The 7,693-nt window shown below is 43.4% G+C and overlaps 1 long non-coding RNA gene across 3 annotated transcripts in view; it reads left to right on the top strand.

Annotated features, from left to right (window-relative positions):
- The window catches only part of LOC144313022 (uncharacterized), a 74,463-nt gene that overhangs the window by 1,793 nt on the left and 64,977 nt on the right, over positions 1 to 7,693 (top strand). The window lies entirely within an intron of this gene.

Raw genomic sequence — 7,693 nt, 5'->3', positions numbered from 1 at the left:
GCATCAGCTCTGTCTGAAAAGGCAGGGGAAACGGGTTCAGGGCAACCCCGAGGGCTCCTGCGCTCGCCTTGTGCAATGAATGCTTCCCCACTGTGGTCCCCTGAAAATAACCCCTTTCTCCTTCCAGATGCAGTTGGGTGACTCCAGGACACCGAGCTAGGTTCAGGTGCATGCAGAGTCTCCCCGTTTAGCAAAAGCATTTCCCCATCCTAGGTCATATTTCCTTTTCCCCAGAATTTCCAAAAGCCAAGGTTAAATTAAAGTCAGTGATTGCCAGATGAAGATACAGCGTCCTGCTTTGTATTAAAAGAAGGTTGTTTGTTTCTGACTACTCATCCTTCTGACATATTCTTGATTAAAATGGAAGAAAGGGAAAGTGCCAAACCAAACACACTGATTCAAACAGATCAGAATGGAGACATTACCATTTATTTTATTTGCTACACTTTTATTAATCTGGCCGAAGGACAAATGGATAGTCCTAACTTCTTTATGATGAGAAAGTAAAGGAATTGAAGTAGCTTTGTCACTAAAAATTGCTTTTATTTATATGTCATTTCATCTGATATTACTCATTCACTCACAGAATAAAAAGTCGCTGGCCCTCCCCCAGGAGAATTGCAGAGACCCCAGGACTCAAACGGATGATGAGCGGCAAGTGTCCGATGCTAAGTGGACAAGCATGCACTGCAGAGAGGGAAGGGGCAGGCGGGCTGCCCACAGGAAAGGGCGCCTGAGAAACGAAAGCCACTGATGCAGGTTGCATCACTTCTGCAGGACAGCTGCCTCTGGAGCCCGCATTTAATGTGGAGAAGGAATCTGGTCCAGGGGGTAGAGTGAGGAAGTGAGAGAGAGCTATTTGGTAAAATAGAAGCTCTCCAGTTCACCAGGGTAGGGATCTTAGGAGTCACACTTATTCAGAGCGAGCAGTTCTGACCCCATGGAGTATAAGAGGCTCCACCATCCTATCAGTCTACCCATCTGAAATTTCTTCCCTGGAGAATTCTTTGAGACCTATGATGAGCACCCCTAGGTAAATATCCCTAGGGAGGGTAGCGCATTGAGCTGTTATCTGGCATAACCAGACCTGGAGCTGAGAGGGGAAGCCTAACATCTGTGTCTTGTGGGCAAGCAAGTGGATGGAATATCCCTGTGAGAGAAAAAGCCCAGGGGAGTGTCTCAGTGGGGATGCTCCCTCATTAGGGAGGCCTGGAAACAATTTTACAGGGAGACCACAGAGCAAGAAATGGCTCTGAAATCTAGGTCATGTCATTTAGAAGTTTTCTAAGAGTGTCCTTGGCATCTCCCCCAACCTGGACTGTCTGGCTAAGTAGCTACAAGTCAACCTCCTCTGACTTTCAACTGCATTGAGGTTTCAATCCTTTCAACTATTCTAGTGGTTCTCAATCCTGGCTGCCTATTAAATTAAACTGGGGAGCTTCTAAATATATCATTGCCTGGATCCCATCCCAGAGCAATGGAGTCAGAATCTCTAGTGGGACCTGGGCGCCAAGAGTTTTTATAAAGTTCCCTGAGATGATTCTAATATGCAGCCAAGGTTAGGGAATCACTGACCCATCCTCTCCTTGACTCAACAGGAATAAATAATAATATCTGTAATTAGTTGAGCACTTACAATGTGGCAGCCAAGTACTTCTTTGTTTTAGGTCACTGAGTTCTCTCAGCAAACCTATTATTACCATCTTTTAGATGAGGAAACAGGGGGGCCCAGAGAGGGAAGGGGACTCACCTGGTGTTACACAGTTGGAAAAGGATCCTTAGGACATGCGTTTATCTATCCTTCTGCCTTTCTACAGAAAAGCAGGAGGAGACCAATGACAGGCTGGCTGCAGAGGGAAGGCCAGCTCCATAGTTGCCAGGAGGCTTGCCTGCAAGAATCAGGTCAGAGGGTTACGAATGGAATTATGTCACCCAAAAAGATGCTGGAGTCCTAATTTCTGTACTTCTGTGAGATGACTTTATTTGGAAATAGAGTCTTTGTAGATTATCAAGTTAAGATGAGGTCACTGGGGTGGGGCCTAACCAGATATGATTGTGTTCTTAGAGAGGAAAAATTTGGACACAGAGACAGACACGCACACAAGGAGAGTGTCGTGTGAAGACGAAGGCAGGAATGGCGGTGATGCATTTACAAGTCAGGGAATGCCAAAGGTTGCCAGCAAGCCACCGGAAGCTGGGAGAAGGGCATGGAGCCGATCCCCCCCGCCCTCCCCCCCAACAGCCTAGAAGGAACCAACTTGATTTCAGCCTTCTAGCCTCCAGAGCTAGGGGTCAATGAATTTCTTTGTTTAAGCCCCTTGATTTGTGGCACTTTGTTGTGGCAGCCCCAGCAAATGAATACACAGAACATGTGGGGAAACTTGGGGGAAAAAACCCAGTCCCCATCATCTTGCAGATGAGCAGATGGCAATCTGAAAAGACTTGGCCCATTGCTCAAGTTCAAAGATGCAGAATAGCAAGCCTGGCCTCATCTAGAGGCCCCAGCATTTAGACATGAACCCCTTTTACTTTTCTCCAGGAATGTCCCATTAGATTCATTTTAAACTTTGGTTTATTATTAGATCTCACTTGGGGTTATCATTTCATGCATGTTCCAGCCATGTCCCTTGTATCCAGTTTCCAAAGATATGAATTAGAGTTGGGCCATCATTTCTTGCCTGTGAATTGAGTACTGGAAACATCTAGAACCTGCCCCAGGTCACAGCCAGAGACCCCTTTGGCACAAAGGTCTGTGAGAGCTCACAGAGGATGCGGGGGGGCATTTAGCTGCTCAGATGCACTGGGACTGCCACTGCATACATCTTGTTTGCTCAGCTGGCCTGAGGGGTCCAGCCAGGAGTTTGGTGCAGCCACCACTGTGAGCAGCAGGGGTACACATGAATACGTGTGAAAACTCAGGCCTGGGAATCGGCTCTGCAGGCTGGAAGCAAATATTTGTTTAGCTTACAAAAGAGGCTGTTATGAGATGTGTAGGTGCCCTGTGGCCTCCCCCAGGGTGCTCCACTGTGGCCTTGGCCAAAAGGAGATCAGCTATGGTCTGGCAAAGGACAGTCAAGGATTGTGTGGGATTGAACGTGTCTTTATATCAGTGCCAACATAAAGGGTAGCTAAAGAAGGCATCTGTTTGTAGGACTTTCAGGAGCAGTTGAGTGTCGGCCCACCTCTCTCCTATCCCTTCTCACTGAGAAATACTCCAGTACTCAGCTTAGTGAAGTCTGAGATTCTAAAATCAATGCTTGATCCCTTGGATTTAAACCAATTAAAGTTTATTAAAATGCAAATAAAATTAAAATACTCTCCTAGAGGAGGTGGTTTAGCTATATTGGTCATTTATATCTTAAGGTTCAAGGCTTTTTAGATTCTCTTCAGAGAGGTTTTATTTGGAAAAGAATTAAAAGAAAGGAATATAATGTGTTCAAAAAGAGGACATTGTCTTTTAATATTACCTATTGCTATTTGAAGAAAAATAGGTTCATACTTGACACCAATATGGGGAAGAATAAGAGAGGAGGTTGATCAGCTGGTCAGGGTGTCCTCATCTTGCTGGAATTACACAGTTTAGTCTCTGACCCTCATTCGGCAAGTATAGGATACCCATTGCCAGCATCCCAGAAATAGATCTGTGTCCGTAGCTGAAATAAAGCTGCCAGAGAATGATGTATAAAAACCAGCATTCAAATGTATTCACTTATAGTGAAAAATATAGCTTTCAAGTAGACTATCCATGTTTTATATGTCTGCTGAAGAAAAATTCTTTCTGTAGAAAACCTATGTGAGAAGACAATTCTAATCAGAGAGATGTATGATGAGTAGGAAAATATGTGTGAACGCGTGTGTGCACGCATATGTGTGTTTGTGTGTGAAGTCAAATTTTTCGGATAATATTAATGGCTCATATCATCAAGCATTTGTTTCGGTCAGGATCCAAACAGAAAGGCGGATACCATCCCAGGTATTTCAACAGAGAGAATTTGATATAAGGAATGGATTAAACACAGAGATAGGAACTGCAAGAAGCATCCTTCTTCATAGATGACTTTGAGTCTTTCTCATTAAGGGGACTTGCAGACTACATACAGGACACTAACATAATGACCTTCCCCCAGACTAGTCTCCCTAAGCTCGTTTTTGCTCACGGAGAGAAATGGAAGTTCGGTTAGGCCTATGGAGGCCAAAAAAGGTCGATCTAGACCCTGAAGAAGCCTGAGGTGGAAGCTCTCTGACACTCAGGAACTCTGTCTCCCAGTAGGGCCCATGCCACCAGGCAAATCATTTGACCAGGCAAGATGCAATCACATAATGAAAGCAAGACAAGTGTTGTTTTCTCAGAGATCTTATTGGGTGGGCTAAAGCTAGAGCCTAAAATCCAAGCTAGTCTTCACAATGAGAGATTGTTTTCATCAGAGGTGCTGTATTAGTCAGGTTGTCCAGAGAAACAGAACCAATAGGACGCACACATAGAAAGAAAGATCTATGGAAGTGCCTGGGTGGCCCAGTCAGTTGAGTGGCAGACCCTTGATTTCAGCTCTGCTCATGATCTCAGGGTCCTGGAATCGAGCCCTGCATCAGATGCTGTGCTCAGTAGGGAGTCTGCTTGAGGATTCTCTCTCTCTCTCTCTCTCTCTCTCTCAAATAAATAAATAAATAAATCTTAAACAAAAAAGAAAGATTTATATTAAAGAATTTCCTCTGGGTGACGGGCACTGGGGGTTATTCTGTATGTTAGTAAATTGAACACCAATAAAAAATAAATTAAAAAAAAAAAAAAAGAATTTCCTCACGATATTGTGGGGTGGTGGGGTCCAAAATTTACAAGCCAAGCCTATAGGCTAGAAGTTCCAGCAAGAGTTAATGTTGCAGTCTTGAGTCCAAAAGCAGCATGGAGGTAGAATTCTTTCCTCCTTGGGGATCTCAGTCTTTTCTCTTTTCTTTCAACTGATTGGATGAGACCCACCCACATTGTGGAGGTGATCTATTTTACTCAAAGCCTACTGACCTAAATGTTAATCATATCTAAAAGATACTGACATCAAGACTGGTATTCGGCCAAACAACTGGGTACCAGAGCCTAGCTAAGTTGACACATAAGATTCATCATCACAGATGTCATTGTGAAAAGTAAATAGATATCCCAGGAGAGCTGAGTACATTTGGTGACCACAAAGAATAATCTGGTAATATCTGAACTTGGAAGATAATGTTTTCATCCTGAACTATCCCAAAGAGGGTGGGATAAGCACCTTGGGATGGGCCTGTGGACATCACCTCACTATCTCTACCCCCTCGTTCCCCAAGCTCAGACTTCCTTAGGCTTCCATAGATTTCCCTGCTCCAGTCAGACAGTTCCTTCCATTGCCCATCAATCCTTATACATTCCTCTCTCTTGGTCATTGTCTTCTTGCCTGAAAAACCTTCTCTGATGCTAGAGTCTTTCTTCATGAAATTTGGCTAAGCTTATTCAGGTAGCCCCACAGTGGATTCTCTTGTTATAATACATGTCTGAGTACTTCTTTAGCACTTAGCACCATCTCCATGGCAGAAACTGTTTGGGGCTATGTAACTACTATTCCTGGGTGTCTGGGTGGCTCAGTTGGTTGAACATCTGCCTTCTGCTTGGGTCATGATCTCCAGGTCCTGGGTTCTAGCCCCGTGTCAGGCTCACTGCTCCGAGGGGAGTCTGCTTCTACCTCTCCCTGTGACCCTCCCTCGCCCCTCACTCATGCTCTTCCTCTTCTCTCAAGCAAATAAATAAAATCTTTTAAAAAATAGCTACTATTACTTTTTTTTTCTCTTTGTAACAGAATCTTTATTTCATTCTTCATTCTGAGGAAGCAAGTCCCCCACAGGAAGTAAATCATGATTGACATCATCTTTTTGGCCATGTTTATTCTGGGCATGTACATTGACATGATACAGTGTGAAAGAAATCTGCCAGGGTACCTCAGGGAAGGACACACAAAAAGAAATGTACCTTTTCTGTCTCTTCTTCCACTTAATACTGCCATGTTTGCGTATGAAATGTGGTGATACAGCCAACCCCAAGCATGGCGGAACTGAAAGACAAAGAATTTGGTCCTTGATGGCATCAATGAACCATGGATTACCTAATTTCAAACCACTCAGCTGTCTTGCTCTGAGAGATAATACATTTTGGTTATTTAAGCTTTTATAAACAATACTTTATTTAATTTAATACTTTCTACACATTTGTCTTATCTTTTCAACTAGATCAAAGATCCCGAGGGAAATAACAATGCCACGTATTATTGTGGAGAGCCTTATTCTACAACTTTCACCTAGCAAACACTCCATAAATGCTTTTCATTAGTAGAAGAGGTAAATGGAAAAATATAAACCAGATTAACTATTAAATTTGGACTGGTTAGTTAAAGCCTGCCTAAGCTCAAATAAACCAATTATAAAGGAGCTAAGGTGGGGGGCAGAGGGGCCTGACCGGTCAGTTATGCATCTGACTCTTGATTTTGGCTCAGGTCATGACCACACAAGGTCATGAAATCAAGCCCCACATTGGGGACTCTGTGTGCGATGTGGAGCCTGGTTGCAATTCTCTACCCCTCCTTCTGCCCTTCCCTCTCACTGTCTCAAATTAATTAATTAATTACTTTTAAAAAGAGCTGAGGGATTTAGAGGGCTGGAAATCCCTCCCCATTTAGGTGTCCCCTAGCACTTCCTCGGGAGGCAGTGTACCTGCTTCATACCTCAGTTGCTTTTTCCCCAAGGAAGCCTTCCATGACTTCTCACAGCCGAAGCAGTGCCTTGAGTTTCCCTTTCCTTGTTCTCTTCTTAGACATTTCGCAGCCTCCTTTGCATTTCACTTGGGGCTGGACGACTGGATTCTGGTGAATGGACGTGAGTGAGGTGAGCCACTTCTGGGCTTGGCCTTGAAAACATCCAGTGAGGTCATCTTACTTTTCTTCCTCCCTCACACTGACAGTGGAGACCTATGAGAGCTATGATGTTAGAGGCTGTGTCAGCCTGGGTCCCTGAATGACCAGGTGAAGGAGGACTCTGCTGACCCTTATAAAACACATACTCTAGGTTAATAATGAGCTTTATTGTATTAAACTGCTGTGCTTTCAGGATTAATTTGTTTCTACAGATAGTCTATATCCTAGCCCACCTGGTATGCATCTTTAACTAGGTCAGTTCCCTCTTTCATATGTTCTTAGAGTACTGACTCTCTTTTTTGTAGTACTTTCTGAGTTAAAATTTATATTTATCTATTGTACTCTTTTTAAAAAAATGTTTTCTTCACTAGACTGTTTATTCCATGATGAGATCTTTTGTTTTCTTACTATTGTGTTTCTAATACCTAACATAGTGTCAGGAATAAGATAAGCCCAAGAAATATGTGGTAATGATGGACAGATAGATGGGTGGATGGATGGCAGATGGATGGAAGGATAGACAAATGGACAGATGACCATTGGCTTTGGCTTCAGACCCAACTCAAGTTTGAGTCTCGACTTCCCTAGCTATGTTACCTTAATGATTCTAAGCTTCAATTTCCTCATTAGCAAATGAGACTAATGATCTCTGTCTCACATGGTGGTTGTAGCACTCACTAAGATTATAGTGCAGAGGTAGAAAAAAAGAGTGGAGCTGGAGGAAATTATTACAGAGAAAACATTGGGTTAATATAAACCTTATA

Source organism: Canis aureus, chromosome 4 (genome assembly GCF_053574225.1).
Source record: "Canis aureus isolate CA01 chromosome 4, VMU_Caureus_v.1.0, whole genome shotgun sequence".
In the NCBI taxonomy this organism is placed as follows: domain Eukaryota; kingdom Metazoa; phylum Chordata; class Mammalia; order Carnivora; family Canidae; genus Canis; species Canis aureus.
This window is presented reverse-complemented; position numbering and strand designations above follow the sequence as displayed.